Raw genomic sequence first — 19,283 nt, 5'->3', positions numbered from 1 at the left:
CAAGCAGTCAAGAGCAATGATCATTTAGGATATCTCTGAAAAACTGGGATGCGTTCCTTCCACACCGTCTCCATTTGCACAGCCAGTCAGTTGAGAGATACCGTCACCTTTGAGATGCACGGGAGGGTGTTCCAGTTCTCTCTGCAAGCTTTTCCCTACTCGGATTGAAATCAGACTGTCTGAGGAAGGGGCCAAGCCTGACACAGAGTTTTGTTCTCTACCAAGTAAATTTCACCTCAGTGTTAGGGTTTCTGGCAGGCTGTTACTTTTTTGTGTGTGTTTTATTTAAATTTATTTATTTGCTGGAGCGATGGAATGATAGCACAGCGGTAGGGCGTTTGCCTTGCACACAGCCAATATGGCCAACCCAAGTTCGATTCCTCCACCCCTCTCGGAGAGCCCAGCAAGCTACCGAGAGTATCTTGCCAGCACGGCAGAGCCTGGCAAGCTACCCGTGACGTATTCAATATGCCAAACACAGTAACAACAAGTCTCACGATGGAGACGTTACTGGGCCCGCTCGAGCAAATCAATGAACAACTGGAGGACCATGACCGTGACCGATTTGCTGGAGCGATAGCAAAGCGGTAGGGCATTTGCCTTGTGCGGGGATGGCCAAGCCTGGTTCTATTCCTCTGCCCCTCTCAGAGAGTCTGGCAAGCTACGAGAATATCTTGCCTGCATGGCAAAGCCTGGCAAGCTACCTGTGGCGTATTCGATATGCCAAACACAGTGACAACGAAGTCTCACAATGGAGACATTACTGGGCCAGCTGGAACAAATAGATGAACAATGGGAAGACAGTGTCAGTGATTTATTTATTTAATTACCTGCTGCTTTTCATGGAATAGGATAAGATTTTTTGTCATAAGTTAGCAAAAATTTCAATCAAACAAACCTTCCTTCAACCAAGACCCTTTCCCCAGCTCCCTTTCTTTTACACACAGACGCACACAAACACACAGACACACACACGCACACACAATCTGATCTCCCCAGACCTGTATCTTGCAGTAATTCTGAATTTTTGGATATCCCAGCAGTTCCTGTGATTTCTCTCCTTTGTCATGTGCCTACCCTGTGCCCCCAACTCAGTTACTAAAAGGGGTAGGCTCACCCTGTCACTGCCATAAAATTCTTTCTAGGCTTCTTAAAGTTTAGAAGTGCCTCAGTGGTACCAGAAAAGCCAAGAAAATGAGAAGGCATCTCTGGTAGGACAAGAAAGCTACTTTACCACCTTTCTGTGCTCCACAGGAACATTTTTTTTTAACCTTTTGTGGGTGGGTCCAAGAAGAAATCTCTTGCTTCATTATTGAAAGTCTGAATAGGCACAAAAGATTTGGTTTATTTGTTCTGCAGCCAAGATGATCTTCTTGAATTCACATCCTATCTGTGGCTCGCTTTTTGATTTGCAAAAATAATCAGCTGTTTTGAAATGCTGGGAAAAAACAAAATTCAGTCTACATTTTTTCAAATTTGATGGAGGGGTCTTGGAACACACCTTACAATTCTCAGTGTTCAGTAATATATGTTGGGATCACTCCTGGTAGTGCTTGGGAGACCATATGTAGTGCTGGGAATGGAATCAGGATTGTCTACATGCAAGGAAAACACCTTAAGCTTTGTTCTGTTTTTTTAGCTCTATACCTTTTTAAAGTCTATGCTTTATTTTCTCATTGAAAACTGCTTTAACCTTTGGTTGAACTGAGAAAACCGCTAAGAATGCTCTGATCTTCTAACCCCCAGGCTGCAGTCTTTAACCTTTGTGTCCCATCCACAGAACTTACTGTCTTTGTGAGAAAAGACAAAATCATGCCATTTGTGTATGGATCTGGAGAGTATCATGCTGAATTAAATATGTCAGAAGAAGCAGGACAGATACAGATTGATTTTTCTGATATGCAGAATATCTAGAAGCATAGAAAGGCGATAACAAGTGGCCAACGGCAGCAGAACCTGAGAACTGGTCTACAGAACTGAGCTTACCATAATGGAGTATGGAGGGGGTAGGTTGGGGGACAATATGGTGGGGGTGTGGTGTTGGAACATTGTATGCATGAAACTCTGTCATTAACTGAATTGTTATTACTGTGTCTAAAATCCAAAGCTTACTGTGCCTAAAATTTTTTAAATAAAAAATTTTTTTAAATACAAAAGGAGAGTTGCTGTTTTGAATGAATTTTGCAGAAGCATGGTTTGAATATTGAGGCCAGCATAGAATCTGAAGTTGGAAAAAAGAAAAGAAGGACAACAATGTAAAGTCAGAATTTTCCTTCTCCCTTCTGCTGTCCCACGTTATTGTGAGAAAAATTAATTACAATACAAACTGAGATAAAGCTGTATATGAAAAAGCTTGTAACATAACCAGAGAAGGATGGACAGATTAAGCAAGGACAGAGGAAACAAAGTCGGGTAGGAGGAGGTCTTCACATAGGACATGTCAATTCAGAAAGCAGCACTTTGACTTTGCCAAAATTGGGCATGAAAGAAAACATGCTAACTGAAATGAGAAAGATTTAAAAAGATTCAATATGGAACTGCAGAAGGAGCAGGAACCAGCATGAATGAAATATAGACTGGAGTGCTGTCTGGAGAGGTATCCTGCAGTTAGAGACAGATGGCTTATAGAAAGGCGATGAATATAGATAAACTGGAGACTTTGAGTTGGAGAAGAGCATGGTGAAAGACATGCCTTAGAGTAATTCATGAGGAAGCATAAAGTATTTGTTCATTCTAAAAGAAGTAAAGTGTTGGAAGGTGGGTGTCGAAGAGGAGTGGACAGATAGAAATCTCTCTGGAAGCTCAGGTGGGAGATGGTAGGTCTGGGTTGGCTGGTTAGTGGCGGGAATTGAAAGAAAGCTGATGAGTTGGGAACTAGCATGTCATATCTCGTTGAGGGAGAAGAAAAAGGTAGGGTAACTAGAATTCTGCTAGGGTATCAGGGTTTAGGGAGAGACACTATTTGGGAGGGGAGAGGAAGCTATTGGAGGAAATTTAAATATCTTTGCTTTTATATTCAAAATTATAGGGTCCAAGGATATGGTACAAGTAGTAGAGCACATGCCTTGCATGCACTGGACCCTGGAACTCTATGGTCCCCAAAACATTGCCTGAAGTGACCTTGCACCCCCTATCACCATCAGCAACTTAAAACATTTAAGTGTAAAATATATTTATTGGGGGTCTGTGAGTGCTCAAAGGACTGAGTACATGCTTTCCATGCAGAAGGCCCAGGTTTGATCCCTGGCACCACTGGAAGTGAGCCCTGAGCTTCAAATCTCCCTGGAGTAGCCCCTGAGCACTACTGGGTGTAGCTTCTAAACAAAAATGTAGCACTGTAGCACTGTCCTCCGTTGTTCATTGATTTGCTCAAGTGGGCACTAGTAACGTCTCCATTGTGAGACTTGTTACTGTTTTTGGCATATTGAAATTGCCACGGGGAGCTTGTCAGGCTCTGCTGAGAGGGATGGAGGAATAAAACCTGGTTCGGTCATGTGCAAGGCAAATGCCCTACCCGCTGTGCTATTGCTCCAGCCCAACAAAAATGTATATTTATAAATATTTACATGCTATAACTATGTTATATGTAAATATAGGTATACCATAATGTTTATAAAAGTGTAATTTTTCTAAATTTGGGTGCTGGATGTATCTTGTGTACATTTATGTGATACAAGTCATTGGGGATATCCTGTTATTGACGTCACTGGGTGACTTTTGTTACTTGTATATGTTTAAAAGATAATCATCAGAGGATCAGAGGTGACAAAACTTGTCAGATCAAAAAACCAAAAAAATCTAAACTAAACAAACCAAAAGCTTACAGATTTCAAGATCCTTCTTCTGTACTTCTAAGACCTGTTCCTAGGTTGACTTGGAGCCAATTATCTGGGATAAAGTCCTGTCAAATCAGAGCAAATTCTTACATAGGAATTGAACACCTGTGTAGTGTATTAAGTGCGAAAAGAAGAAAATATAGACGGAAAAAACAACCTCTCTAATGATATTAAAAAAAAAGTGATCATATTGACACCCATTACATTCTAACAGTTTGAATCCCACCACCTGTTACGTCTATAGTCACAGATGAATTATGTTAAAAACAAGTTATGATGACATCCTCCTTCCTCTGCCCTGCAGCCTGGTAATCAACAGGGACAGGCCTGGAAGTTCCAAGGAAGAAGTGGCTTCACATCAGAGAACCTCAGGAAAGCTCTGCAGAAGTGATGGAGGACAAGCTGAGACAGAGAAGTGAGGGCTACTTCACCACTTACCCCTGGTCTGGCTCATTGTTGGAATTGCCTATCAAAGATACTCTGAAATTAGCCTAATTTGAGGGTGACTTAACTGTAAAGTCACAAACACAACTTTAGAGCAGGTTCTGGCAAGCTCCCCGTGACGTATTCGATATGCCAAACACAGTAACAACAAAGTCTCCAATGGAGATGTTACTGGGCCCGCTCGAGCAAATCGATGATTAATGGGAGGACCTTTACTTTACTTACTTTACTTATTTTGCAGAACATTGCAAATAACCTGCACAGTTGTTTGCTTGCCATGTCCTGCTCAACAGTTGCGTTTATTTGTAAACTGTACCACAGTAACTTTTCAGGAAAAAAAAAGATGCAGTTAATTTCCATACTAACTGTCACTTTACTGAGTCTCCCAGGCCACCTTTAACATGCAGCTCCGGCCTATTATACATAAGCCATAGAGACTGTTTTCAGACCCATTTTTTCCTTTCCCTTTTGGCCTCAGATCACTGTTCTGCACTTTGGTGCTCGCATGTGACTCCATTCAACCGCTCTTTTTCCACAGTTGGATTTGGTGGGTCATGTTAAGGGCTCAGGTGAGTGCAGATGCATGGGCACCTGACATTGGTGCTGGCCATGGACAGTGCAGGTGGACAGTGGGTGCACACTGACCCTGACAGGGTGGTAATATGCTGATTTACAGTCTTTGGGCAAGCTCCCATTCCCAGGGAAGTTATTGTAAAGGGGCCCAATACTCGCCAGTTCCAAATATGACTTTAGGCAGATGAATGATGCACTACAGTTTTTCAAGTGCATATGACGATGTTGTGATTAATAAAAGAACCAAGTTTTTTGGAAAGTGTATTTTATTTTATGAATAAAATAATGGTTTTATTTGTTTGAGGTTTTTGTGTGTGTATTTTAGAATGTTCTTCACCAATAAACACTAACAGCATGGTTAGCTTTCATAGGGTGATTCAGGAAACTTTGTGGTTGTTAAAAGTGACCTTTTCACCTGGCAGAGGAAAGGCAGTCTCTGGGGAACATGGGTTTTGTCTGGTGGTCAAAGCCAGAGATACAGTCAGGGAGATGTCCATTGAGGAATTAGATGGAAGGAATATTTTTCTATATACTTGTTGTTACTTTTCTTACAGCAGAGACCTGCCAACCCAAAACAATCTAAATAAGATGGCTATTATTTGGGAGGGTCCTTCTAAGTGCTCTAAATGCACGTCCTATCCTGGATGGGATCCTGGTCAAGGATCCACTATGAAACCTTTGAGAAGTGACATGTAGAGATGTGGTACAACCAGAGATTAACTACTCAACGGAATTCAAATTCTTGGGCCTCAACTTTGTCCTTTCTGTCTTGGTAGGGCTTGGGAGGGGCCTTTGGTATATGATTTTCAAAAAATGCTCTGGGTGTTTCTGATGTCAGTCTGAGTTGAGACAGAAGACCGCTATGTAAAGACAAAAATACTTCCTTGCAGTGCCCTTTGTTTGTGAGGTGTTCACTGATGCGTGAGGGGTTCCTGTGTGTTTTATATTTATGTCCCCTTTCTTACTTCCCACCCCCACCCTGGTAGATAGATTTTTACTTAAAACACACACACACACACACTACGAATGAATTAGGGCCAGGGAAGTGAAACCAATGTGCTGGCTGGGGAGTGACAGTTGGAACCCCAATGTACAAATGAAACCAGGGAACACAGGGTGTGACAACCTTTTGAGGTGGGACAAACAGTCATGACCTCAAAGTCACAATGGAGATTGGCAAATGTAAAATGGGCACCACCCCAATGGTGGAAGATTAGCACTGTAGCACTGTCGTCCCGTTGTTCATCAATTTGCTGGAGCAAGCACCAGTAAGTCTCCATTGTGAGACTTGTTGTTACTGTTTTTGGCATATTGAATATGCCAGGCTCTGCCATGTGGGCTGGATCCTCTCGGTAGCTTGCTGGGCTCTCCAAGAGGGACAGAGAAATTGAACCAGGGTTGGCCGCATGCAAGACAAACTCTCTACGCGCTGTGCTATCGCTCCAGCCCATGGGAGAGTAATGCTGTTGAAATGGAGGACTGTGGGGAAAGCTGTTTAGGAAACTATTTTAGGAACCTCAACTGCCCTTCCACGCACATTGCATTTGCCAAAGGAGTAGAGCCAGTGGCTGACAAGCTTTGGCTCTGGAGCTCAAGGACTCCGAAAAGTTAGTTGATTTTTGTTTGTGGCCACACCTGGGCTTACTCAGGGTTCTGTGCTCAGGGATCACTCCTGTTGGGGCTGTGCAGCTGTTTTGTGGTTCCAGAGATTGAACCTCGGTTGGCAGGGTACAAGACAAGTGCCTAACCTTCTCTACTATCTCTCTGGCTAGTCTGCAAATGTGATAAGTCTTTCATTCCCTCAGCACAATAAAGGCAATGCAAAGCATTGCCTCCTTCTTGACCCGAGTTTAGCTATCACTGTTAAAATCTGTGAACACCAGCTCTCTGAGGGTCCTGGACTGGGGCGCTGCCCTTTAAGCTTTCTCCCCAGCTCTGAGTCACCATTTTTTATGTCTGTTTTAATCTATGGGAGGCAAAGCACTCCATCCAAGGCCACTGCCCACTCCCCAGGTCTCCCATTTGCCTGCTAAGCAGTGACTTCTCATTAGGAATGACTTTTGGTCAAATGGATCCTAGAAGTCACTGGGATGTGGGCTGTTTGTGATGTTTCTAGGAAGTTTAATCACTCCCCCCATCTCCCACCAAGACCCTGGCTCCCCTCCCCTCTTTCTCCACCCCTTTGCCCAATACCTACCATGTGGGGCAAATGTAAAGTATCCTTAGCTTAGTAGGATCTGACTGCCCCGTGCACAATGGCATGCCCACAGGACTGCTAAGTTCTCTAACCTATAACCTCCAGGTGATCTTCTTGTGGTGGTGGTTGAGGGAACAGTACTATCATCAACATACACAAGGTTTTACTTTTGTTGTGTGTGTGTGGGGGGGGGGCTGCATTGGGTCACTTTTTGTGATGCTCAGGGCTAACTCCTGTCTCTGTGATCAGAAGTAACTCCTGGAGCTGCTTGGAGGGTCCATATTTAATGCTAAGGATCCACTGCATGCACGATAAGCCTTAATTATACTATTTCTCTGACCCCTCCTCCCCAGGTTCTTCATTAGAGGTGAGGCATGCTTTTCTATCCACTGTGCTCTTGGTTGAAGTAGAAGGCCATACTAGCTAGCAAGAGCTCAGGCATCTGGACGCCTGTAGGAACACACCTCTTCTCTCTTGTAACCTCTCATTTTCCTGGAATTTCCTCCAAGTTAACATCTTGCTAGAAAGGTGTGAGTTGACATGAAATGTCTGCTGTGTTCCATGCAGCCTCTAGCTGCCTACAAACCTTGGATGTGGGGGAGGAGGGCTGGGTTGGTACTGACAAAATCCTATTGTTCCTTTAGACTCTTTGTTCTTGATGGAACTCCCCCTCTCCACACACCTTCCCAGACAAATTGTTTTGTTCCTTAATTTTGATAAGGCTGAGAGTGAGCTGTAAGATAGCAGAAACTGAGCCCTCTCTTGCTGTTGATAATTATAGTTCTTCTCGGAACTCCTTTCTTTAAATGCCTACCAGGTGCCCCCAAGTGAAAGATGATACTCATTTGCTTGGTAAAGGCGTCTAGATAAGAAGAATCAGAAGGGACAGTTCCCTAAAGAAAAATGGTTTTCCGGGTCACTGAGTCACCACATTAAACGTTCATCCCACTCACTGGCAGAAATGAGTTTGCCCTGTCAGAATTCCCTTTATCACTGTGTTTCAAAGAAATCTGAGATTGAGAGAACAAATTTCATTTTTTCTCCCTTCCCTGCAGCTGACTGTTTTGCATTCTTCCAAGGTGAAACTCAGACTGTCTTTTCAGGTGTTGAAAAATACCCAGTGACCAAAGGGGAGCCTCAGAGTTTGTGTTGTAAGAGGAGGAAACTGCTTTGCAAAATCAGAATCTCAAACTGAGCCGAGGGATTTGCTGCATGCCCGAGAAAGTGCTCATGCCTTTGATTTTTGTTCTCTAATTCTCTTTCTTTTTTCAAAGGGTAATACACCTTTCTGCTTGGTTGGCCATCACCACCTTAGCATCACTGGCTTCCAGGGGGTCTGTCCTCTTGTACCTTATCCAACAGTACTTTCGGGATCTTCATGCTGAAAATCCCAAAGTCACTTCCTTGATCTCTGCCCACACAGAGGATGGTGACTTTTTAATGGGGAGAGGTTTGCATCCATTTAAAAAAAATTTTTTTTATTAGTGAAACACCATGAGGTACAGTTATAGACTTACAAATTTTTGTGCTCGGGTTTCAGTTATACAATTTCAAGTACCCATCCCTCCACCAGCGCCCATCCTCCACCACCACGGGTCCCAGCATCCCTCCCAACCCCCATTCCCCCATCCCACCCTGTGTCTGTGGCAGGGCATTCCCTTTTGTTCACTCTCTCTCCTTTTGGGTCCTGTGTTTTGCAAGAGAGGCATTGAGTGGCAATCATGTTTGGTCTATAGTCTACTTTCAGCATGTTTCTCCCATCTTGGGAGAATCCTCCCAACACCCTTTATTTGGTGCTCCCTTCTCTATTTGAGCTTCCTTTTCCCCTAGCACGTGTGGCTGGCCTCCAAGTCATGGAGCAAAATTCCTGGTACTAGTCTTGGCCACTCCTGGGTGTTAGTCTCCCATTTTGTTGTTTTATGTTCCCCAGATGAATGCAATCTTTCTGTGTCTATACTGCTCTTTCTGACTCATTTTGCTTAACATGATACTTTCCATGTAGTACCACTTGTATGTAAATTTCATGACTTCATCTTTTCTACCAGCTACATAGTACTTCATTGTGTAAATGTACCAAAGTTTCTTTAACAAATCATCTGTTCTCGGACACTCAGGTTTTTTCCAGATTCTGGCTATTGTAAAGAGTGCTGCAATGAATAAACAAGTGCAGATGTCACTTCGACTATACTTTTTTTTTTTTGCCTCTCTGGGATATATTCCCAGGAGTGGTATTGCTGAGTCAAATGGGAGCTCAAATTCTAATTTTTTGAGAATCGTCCATACTGTTTTCCAAAAGGGTTCGACCAGTCAGCATTCCCACCAGCAGTGAAGGAGTGTCCCTTTCTCGCCACATCCGCGCCAGCACCTGTTGCTTTCGTTCTTTTGGATGTGGGCCAGTCTCTGTGGTGTGAAATGATATCTCATTGTTGTTTTGATCTGCATCTCCTTGTTGATTAATGATGGAGAGCATTTTCTCATGTGCCTTTTAGCCATTTGGATTTCTTCTTTGCGAAAGTTTCTGTTCATTTCCTCGCCCCATTTTTTGATGGGGTTGGATGTTTTCTTCTTGTGGAGTTCAACCAATACTTTGTATATCCTTGATATCAACCCCTTGTTGGATGTGTATTCGGCGAATATCCTTTCCCATTCTGTAGACTGTCTTGTATTTTGGTCACTGCTTCTTTTGAGGTGCAGAAGCTTCTTAGTTTAAGATAGTTCCATTTGTCTATCTCTGTTTTCACTTGCTTGGCCAGTGGCGTGACATCTTTGAAGATACCATTAGCTTCAATTTCATGGAGGATTTTGCCAACTTTTTCTTCAATGTACCTTATGGATTCTGGTCTGATGTTGAGGTCTTTAATCCATTTTGATCTTACTTTTGTAGATGGCGTTAGGCAGAGATCTGAGCCCACTTTTTTGCATGTAGCCATCCAGTTTTGCCAGCACAATTTGTTAAAGAATCTTTCTTTACTCCACTTCACTTTTCTTGCCCCCTTATCGAAGATTGGATGATCATATGCTTGGGGGGATATGTCAGTATATTCAACTCTGTTCCATTGGTCTACAGCTCTGCCTTTGTTTCTGTTTTAATTATTACTGCTTTGTAGTGGAGCTTGAAGTTAGGGAGGTTGATTCCTCCCATTTTCCTTTTCCCAAGAATTGCTTTAGCTATTCGTGAGGGCTTATTGTTCCATATTAATTTCAGGAGTGTTTGCTCCATTTCTTTGAAGAATGTCATGGGTATCTTTATAGGGATCACATTGAATTTGTACAGTGCTTTGGGAAGTATTGCCATTTTGACAATGTTAATTCTCCTCATCCATGAGCAGGGGATATTTTTTCTATTTCCTCGTGTCCTCTTTTATTTCCTGAAGTAGCGTTTTATAGTTCTCTTTGTACAGGTCCTTTACTTCCTTAGTTAAGCTGATTCCTAGGCACAATTGTGAATGGGATTGTTTTCTTCATGTCACTTTCTTTTCCTTCACTATTTGCATATAGGAAGGCCATGGATTTTTGGGTATTGATTTTATAGCCTGCCACTTTACTATACAAGTCTATTGTTTCTAGGAGTTTCTTGGTAGAGGTTTTAGGGTTCTCTAAGTATAGTATCATATCATCTGCTAATAGTGAGAGCTTGATTTATTTCTTCCCTACCTGGATGCCCTTAATATCTTTTTCTTGCCTAATCACTTTTGCAAGTACTTCCAGTACTATATTGAACAGTAGTGGAGACAGTGGGCATCCTTGTCTCGTCCCTGATCTTAGGGGGAAGGCTCTCAGTTTTTCCCCATTGAGGATGATGTTTGCTGTAGGCTTGTGGTAGATGGCTTTAATTATATTGAGGAAAGTCCCCTCTATCCCCATTTTGGCGAGGGTTTTCATTATAAACGGGTGCTGGATCTTGTCAAATGCTTTCTCTGCATCTATTGATATGATCATGATTTTTATCTTTTCTTTTATTGATATGATGGAGTATGTTGATTGATTTCTGAATGTTGAACCATCCTTGTATTCCCAGGATGAATCCCACTTGGTCATGGTGTATGATCTTTTTTATGAGTTGTTGAATTCTATTTGCTGGTATTTTGTTGAGAATCTTCGCATCCGTGTTCATCAGGGATATCGGCCTGTAGTTTTCTTTCTTGTGGTGTCTTTGTTTCCTTTCGGTATTAGAGAGATATGGGCTTCATAGAAACTGGGAGAGTTCCTCTTTTTTCAATTTCCTGGAAAAGCTTGAGAAGAACTGGCAATAGGTCCTCTTTAAATGTTTGGAAAAATTTTCTAGTGAATCCATTGTGACCTGGGCTTTTGTTTTTGGGAAGACTTTTGATTACAGTTTCAATTTCCTTGATGTGAATAGGTCTGTTCAGGTACTTTATATCTTCTTGATTCAATTTTGGGAGATGATAGGAATCCAGGAATTTATCCATTTCTTCTAGGTTCTCTTGTTTCGTGGCATAAAGTCTTTCAAAGTAGTCTCTGATGATCTTTTGAATTTCTTTGGTTTCTTTTGCGAAATCCCCATTCTTATTTCTGATTAGATTTATTAGGGTTCTCTCTCTCTCTGTTTCTTTGTGAGTATTGCTAGTGGTTTGTCTATCTTATTTATTTTCTCAAAGGACCAGCTCTTGGTTTCATTGATCTTTTGGATTGTTTCTTTGGTTTCCATGTCGTTGATTTCTGCTCTAAGTTTTATGGTCTCTTTCCTTCTGCCCGATTTGGGCTCCTTCTGTTGATACTTTTCTAAGATCTTGAGCTGTGAAGTCAAGTTGTTTATGTGCATCCTTTCTTCTGTCCTGAGATATGCTTGCAGAGCTATAACTTTTTCCCTTAAAACAGTTTTCGCTGCATCCCATAAGTTCTGGTAGCTCGTGTCTTCATTCTCATTTGTTTCCAAGTATCTTTTGATTTCGTCCTTGACTTCCTTCCTGATCCACTTGTTGTTAAGCATTGAGTTGTTTAATTTCCAGGTGTTTGATTTGGTTCTCCGTGTCTGTGTGTGATTCACTTTTACTCTCAGTGCATCATGGTCTGAACAGATTGTTGATACTATTTCTATCTTCCTGATTCTATTTAGGTATGTTTTGTGGCCTAGGACATGGTCTATTTTGGAAAATGTTCCATGTGCGCTGCAGAAGAATGTGTATTCTTTCTTTTTGGGGTGTAAAGCCTTGTATAGGTCTATAAGCCATTTCTCTTCTCTTTCTTCTTTCAAAGCCAATGTTTCCTTGCTGAGCTTTGTTCTTGTTGATCTATCCAGAGGTGATAAGGCGATGTTGAAATCTCCAGCTACTATTGTGTTGCTAGCAATGTCCTCCTTAAAATCTGTTAGCAGTTGTTTTAAATACTTAGCTGTTTCCTCATTAGGTGCATATACATTTAAAAGTGTGATTTCTTCCTGTTGTATGTATCCCTTGATGAATAGAAAATAGCCTTCGCTGTCCCTTCTAATCTTTTTCACGTGAAATTAATGCTGTCAGATACTAGTATGGTCACCCCAACTTTTTTGAGGGAGCTGTTTGCTTGCAGGATTATTTTCCATTCTTTGACTTCGAATCTGTGTTTGCTCTGACTGTTGAGATGAGTTTCTTGTAGGCAGCAGAATGTTGGGTTCTGTCTCTGAATCCATTTTGCCACTCTGTGTCTCTAAATTGGTGAATTTAGACTGTTGACATTGAGAGAGATTATTGTTACAGGGTTTTGTGTCATCTTTTTGTAAGGGTCTGTTGTGGTTGTAGGGTTTGTCTTGTCTTATAGTAGCCCCTTTAGCCCTTGTTTTAGGTTTGGTTTTGAGTTTATGAAGTTCCTGAGTTGCTGTTTGTCTAGAAAATAGTGTACCGTTCCTTCGATTTTGAGTGAGAGTTTAGCAAGATAGAGTATTCTTGGTGAAGCATTCATTTCAGTGAGTTTTTTCACTATGTCTCGCCATTGCCTTCGGGCTTGGAGGGTTTCCTTTGCTAGATCTGCTGTGAGCCTAAGGGGTGCTCCTTTGTATGTGATTTCCTTCTTTGCCCTTGCTGCTTTGCAGTATTGTATCTCTATCGGCAGCATCAATCATTCTAACTATGATATGTGTTGGAGTGTTTTTGTTAGGGTCTCTTTTAGCTGGTACACTTTGGGCTCCTTGAACCTGAATGGCTGCATTGTGGAGCTCTGGGAACATTTCAGCAATGATTTGTTTAACCGTGTTTTTTTTGTTGGGATTGTTTCCCTGAGCTTCTGTTAATCCAATGATTCTAATGTTGTTCCTCTTGGAATCATCTCCTAGGACTCTGATTCTCTGTATAGCTATTTTGAGGTCCCTTGTTTGTTGTTGCCTGTTGGCTTGGTGCATCTGATCTTCCAGTTCACTGATTCTCTCTTCAGCTGCGGTCATTCTATTGTTGAGAGAAGAGACTGAGTTTTTCATTTCATCTACAGAATCTTTGATTTGTGACATTTCTGCTCTGATTTCTTTGCGTAATTTGTCGATTTTTTTCTGTCATGTTATTGGATATCTGAGTGTTTCATTGAGTTGATTGAACATCTTCATAACTTCGTATCTGAATTCTTTGTCAGAGAGGTTCCTTAGGTGAGCAGTGTCGACAGAGTCTTCTGGATTCTTTTCGTTGTCCTCCCCATGTTGTGGGGATTTGCGTTGTTTCTTCATATTGCTGTGTAGGTTGGGGACTAGGTTGCTTGGGGACTAGGTTCCTTAGTATGGCTAAAGTACTTGCAGCGGCGTGAGCGTTGGCCCGCTGAAAAACAGACCACGCCCACTTCTACGGAAGCCACGCCCACTTCTGAGTTGGCCACGCCCCCACGGGAACCTGTGTTTGGGAGATCAGCTCAGCTTGAGGAGTGAAAAGGAAAAGGCAGATGCTCAGAGCTGCTTTTCTCCAGGCTCTGGGAGGACGCCTGGAGTCTTGCAGGGAGAGATCCAAGTCCCGGGTTCAAGTACCGGCGGATGAACTGACCTGGGTTGGGGAGGAGATCAGCGCAGCATGAGGAGTGAAGAGGGAAAGGCAGGCACTCAGAGCTGCTTTTCTCCAGGCATCTGGGAGGACGCCTGGGGTCTTGCAGGGAGAGATCCAAGTCTGCATCCATTTTGGACCACCTTACACTTCCTTCTCATCTTGGGGTCCATCAAAAATCCCACTTGCTGACTAAAAGTTTTCAGAAGGACCTTCAGTCCCTTCTTCCTTCAAATGTCCAAGAAGCACAGACTATGTTCCAGGCACATATGCCAAAGTCTAGTGCATTAAACCAGCCAGGAACGTGTCCATGGAAAGCTTTGGGGACCCAGACATATGCACAGCTGCTTACTGTCAATGTGGACCAGATCCAGAAAAGCTTCCTAAGAAGTGACTTCAAAACTAAGATAAAACGTAAAAGAAGTAATTGAAATACTGAAGAAAAAAACCCCTAAGATAAAACCAGTTAAGTTAACCAGGTGGACTGGAGCAAAGAGTGTTTTGCTTTTCATCGGACATTCTGAGGCGCCTCCTTATACCCTGCCTTGTGCAAGCTGGTATTGTTTCTCTGCCTCATGCTTATCTGTTGTTGTTTATCTTTTGAAGGAATTAGCACTGTGCTGAATGCTTTGCAAGAAGAAAAATAGTAAATATTCTGTCTGGTCTGTATCCAGTACATTGCCTTCAAGGAGTCACCGAAATGTGATTCTGTTACTGAAGAAAAGACGAAATCATGAAATTCACTGCTAAGTGGGCAGAAATGGAAGGTATCATGCTAAGTGAAGTCGGAAGGAGAGGGACAAATACAGAATGATCTCTCCAAAGTGTAATATATGAGAAAATATTAATGGAATAACAAATGGACATCAGTAGCACACCCTGAGAGATAAGCAATAGAACTAAATTTGCTAAGTGAAGGGGTGAGAGGGGGCTGGGGAAGAGGGTCGCTGATATTCCAGGGATGTGTGTGGTGTTGAAACAGCGTGTGGCTGAAACTTTATTATTAATGGCATTGAAAATCCTGGTGCCTAAATGAAAATGGGAAAAAAAATCACTTTTCTCTTGAAATATGTAAACGAGGTGAGTATTGTTAGAGTAATACCAATGGTATGGTATGGCTAAAGCAATACCCACAACCTGGAAGTCAGGATGCTGAGTAATTGTACGACTTTGGCTGGATCTCTAAACTTCTCCAGACCTTCATTTCTTCCTCTGCAGATGAAGGGATTCCAAACAATTGTCTTCATGCACCGGGACCCACCTTTCCCTGTGGCCTCTAAGAACCACCTGATGATTGTTGAACAGCTGGTAAAACAACTGTGGGAGGTATTTCAGGGGTCAGGTCAGGAAATCAAAGTGGAAATGAAACTGCAGCCTCCCAGTGCTCAAGTGCTGGGATAGTTGGACAACAGAGGGAGGAGGTCCGTGAGAGACGACCCCAGGGTCAGGCTGGAACCACCATCCTCTCTACCCTGAGACGTACTTGAAGTGTAAGCCCAAACCAGGGAGGAGTGGGTTCTCTCTGGCTTTGCACTGAGGGGCTGGACGAGCTTTCACTTCTATGCCTCAACACCTGCGGTCTTGTAACCTAGGCTACAGAAATAGCAAGTGAGTGCGCAGAAGGCAAGTGGGTGAGATAGACCAGGCTAGATACACTCAGCTCACAGCAAAGCTTTGGTGCTAAAAACACGAGTTCAGGACATTATGTACTAAATCAAGGGGGTCCGCCCCTTGCTCTCTCTTGAACTTTTCAAAACAGGAAGAAAGTTTGGTTCAACTGCAGATACCAATAACCTACGTCTTTCTAGAGACATCTTTTTTGGAGGCCATCCAAGAAACCTACCTTCACTAAGGGGATGCTAATTACTCCCCCCACCCCTCCCTTTTCCTTCTTCTTTTTTAAGCTCTGAGTTTCTGGTAGCATTTTGGCAGGTTGGCATTATGCCATCTGAAACCACAGTGGGGTGTTAGGTAATCATGTTCTCATTAAAATGCCGTTCTGTGGTTTAATTTTCAACGGTTTCTTTGCAGCTTGAAAATACATACTATGTTTTGAGGCCAAAAAAAAGAATTTTAGATGGAAAAAAATGCAAAACAAAACAAAAAGGCGGGAAGATGGGTCACTCTTGCATTTTCCAAAAAAGAAACAGCCACTTACATGGCAGAGAAGGCAAATTGAGCTTGAGTGCGGCTCTTAGGGCCTTCCTTGATTGACATGACTTAGTTGAGCCTGGGAACAAATGCCTTGATAACCTCCTGAGATCAGCAGATTAAAGATATCAAGCAGTGTCTAGCCATGACCATTTAGCTTCTTGGTCATCAAATTCAGTACTTTGATTGAATAACTACCAATTTCCAGGCATGAGATTATTTCCTAAAGGGAGAAAGATAGAAGTCACAGTCCACAAGAACTTGCCACCGTGAGTCGCCTGTCATTCAGTTTGGTGGACTAAGGGAATCTAATTTCTTTTCTTTTATTATTTTCTTTTTATTGAATCACCATGAGATACAGTTACAAAGCTTTCATGATTGGGTTTCAGTCATACAATGTTCCAACACCCATCCTTCCACCAGTGTGCATTTCCCACCACCAATCTTCCCTGTATCCCTCCTGCCATCCCAGCCCCTCAGCCTGCCTCTTTCCTCCCCCGCGCCCTGCATCTCTGCATTATGATTTGGAAAACAGACACTGAGAAGCCATTATCTTTGGTCCTTTGCCCACTTTCAGGACACATCTCCCATCCAGAGCGATCCTTCCAACTATCATCGTCATAATGGTCCCTTCTTTATCCCAACTGCCCTCTCCCCAAGCCCTTGAGGCAAGCTTTCAACTGAGGACCATTTGCCCTTGCCCCTTGTTTCTACAGTCCTCCAAGGTTAGTCTTACATCTTTTCATCTGCTCCCCAACTTGGATCCTTTTGAATTGGATCAATGAAAACAGAAAACAAAAGAAAAAGAGAGTCAAGGGTCTCACTTTATTGCAAAATAAAGCCTCCTAGTGTTTCCATTTCCACAAAAGGGCAGGGTATTCTTGATATTCAGATTTTGAGTCCAAGGATTGGACTGTTGCATTGCAACAAGCAGCATAACTGCTCATCAGATTGCTGAGGGTCCCTCTTCTCCCCTTCTCTGCAGATGCCAAGAGGTGTTAGAGACTCTCCAAGCACTCCTCCTTTATCACTGTTCCCCCTCCCCCAGCCTCTGCTCAGCTGACCAGCTTTGCCTCTGAGATGGGGTCAGTTCCTTCGTTCTGTGAATATGGAGATGTGAAGAAAGCTGAACATCTCTTCTGCTGTTCGTTCTGTACATTCGTTCTGTACATTCAAGCAGCAGCATCTTGGCTTTCTTCTTGGTTCTTCAATTCTTCAGTTCCTTTGCAGCCTCAGAGGTAACTTGAGTGAGCCCTGACTTATCATTGCAGGTGACAGAGAAGCACCCAGAGAAGCTGCACTTGACGAGTGTGACCCAGGGCAAACCACCTAAAGTTAGCCCCACAGTGACTTGTGCTGTTCAAATCAGACGGATATCAATATCAGAACACATATCAATTAAGGTGAAAATTCTACATGTTGCAGAAATGAATGATAAAAGAAACCCACCTTTGGGATTTTTTTTTTACTCTACCCGTTTTCTTCTTCTCCCCATTGATCCTCGTTCATCACACTGTTTCTCCCCTTCTCACCCCTGTTTCTTTGCAGTATTATTGTGTGCATAGTGATAGAAAAGTTTGGTAATGACACTTGACAACTTGAGATGTCATGAAGTTTCTATAACAGGAACATAATATAGAAGTGCCTTCTTTTTCTTCTGCCAACCATTTAAATACTTAACTGAACTGAGATATTTAGGCAGGGGTCACTGAAAACATTTAGAAATCACCGTGAACAGAGGTGCTGACAGAAAGCAGATCTTATCACATTTGAGGGGCCGGATTGTGCCTCTCAGAGTGAATTTAGAGATTCTGCACTGCTGCTGGTGGTGGTGGAGGAGGAAAGAAATCAATGTGGAGGGTTTATATTTAATTTACAACCCTCTGTTGGTGAGCATTTTGGAGACAAATCAAATTTGCTTGACATTTACTGGAGGTGGTTTATATATCCTAAAAGGTGAGTGTGGAGTGAACTGGACTGATTTAATGTCAATTTCTAAAAAAAAAAAAATACCATTAAAGCAGGTGAAAAATCAGTGTGGTTTTCTTCTTGGGGGGTTTCACTTTGACTTTCAGCATTGACTCTGAGAGTTTGATGAACACAGAAATACAAAGTGAAACTTGGGAGCATGAACACATATCAAACCAAACAGACTTCTAGGAATGGAAGTTGAGTTCCACTTGAGGTTCTTATCGGCCTATGCCATTTGTTAGATGTCACATAAAAATATTCACAAGATTATGATAGCTTGTTTTTAAAGAATTTATATTTAGAATTAAGATGTCATAAAGCAAGGCATTTAAAAATTTGATTTCTCATTGGTTTACAATGTTGCAAAATTTTAGTTTAGCCTCAGAACTGCATATGTTTATCAGATTCACTATATACCCCCCACCAAAGTTTCAGTGCCATTCCACCATTCAAACCCCCCTCAGAAATTTATACCACCATCCTCTCTACTCATCTAATAATTGTCACTGTCATTGTCCTCCTGTTGTTCATCAATTTGCTCTAATAATAACCATAATTATCATGTGTGTAAAATCAGTTTTAATGTTCTTTATTTTTCACCAGTTTGCTTGGTTATTGTCATTTCTTTTTCATATCTGGTATGGAATACTTCCTTGCTTGTTTTATTTCACATGACAACGTCAAGATTTATATATTTTGTCCCCCAAAGCATGGTTTGATTTTTTTTCAAATTGGCAAAGAAGTATTCCGCTGAATATACATATCACTGCTTCTTTATCAAGTTAGTTGCTACTGGGCATTTAAGTTGAGTCCAAGTTTTGGCTAATATAATTAATGCTCTACTTAAAAAACAATGCAAATATCTTTTTGAATTACTTTTCTGTATCTTTTGAATATATGTCTAGGGGTGGTTACTGTATTATATGATATATGATATATCTATCTCCATTTCCTTTTTTTCTTCCCTCCCTCCCTCCCTCCCTCCCTCCCAGTTCATATTCTCACCAACCTTTTCCCCTCTACATCTGTCAACACTTGTTACCAATCTTTGTGGCACAGGCATTCTTACTAGTGTGAGTTGATATCTCATTGTGGTTTGATTTGCATTTCCCTCTAAGAACTGTCATTGAGCATGTTCACACATATCTGTGGGCCACC

At 42.1% G+C, this 19,283-nt stretch overlaps 1 pseudogene; it reads left to right on the top strand.

Annotated features, from left to right (window-relative positions):
- The first annotated feature begins 17,865 nt into the window (after positions 1 to 17,865).
- LOC130027009 (uncharacterized) lies at positions 17,866 to 17,973 on the top strand (annotated as a pseudogene).
- The last annotated feature ends 1,310 nt before the right edge of the window (positions 17,974 to 19,283 follow it).

This window comes from Sorex fumeus, unplaced genomic scaffold, assembly GCF_029834395.1.
Source record: "Sorex fumeus unplaced genomic scaffold, SorFum_2.1 ptg000035l, whole genome shotgun sequence".
Taxonomy (NCBI): domain Eukaryota; kingdom Metazoa; phylum Chordata; class Mammalia; order Eulipotyphla; family Soricidae; genus Sorex; species Sorex fumeus.
The sequence above is the reverse complement of the archived record's forward strand: the minus strand, read 5'-3'. Positions and strand labels throughout refer to the sequence as shown.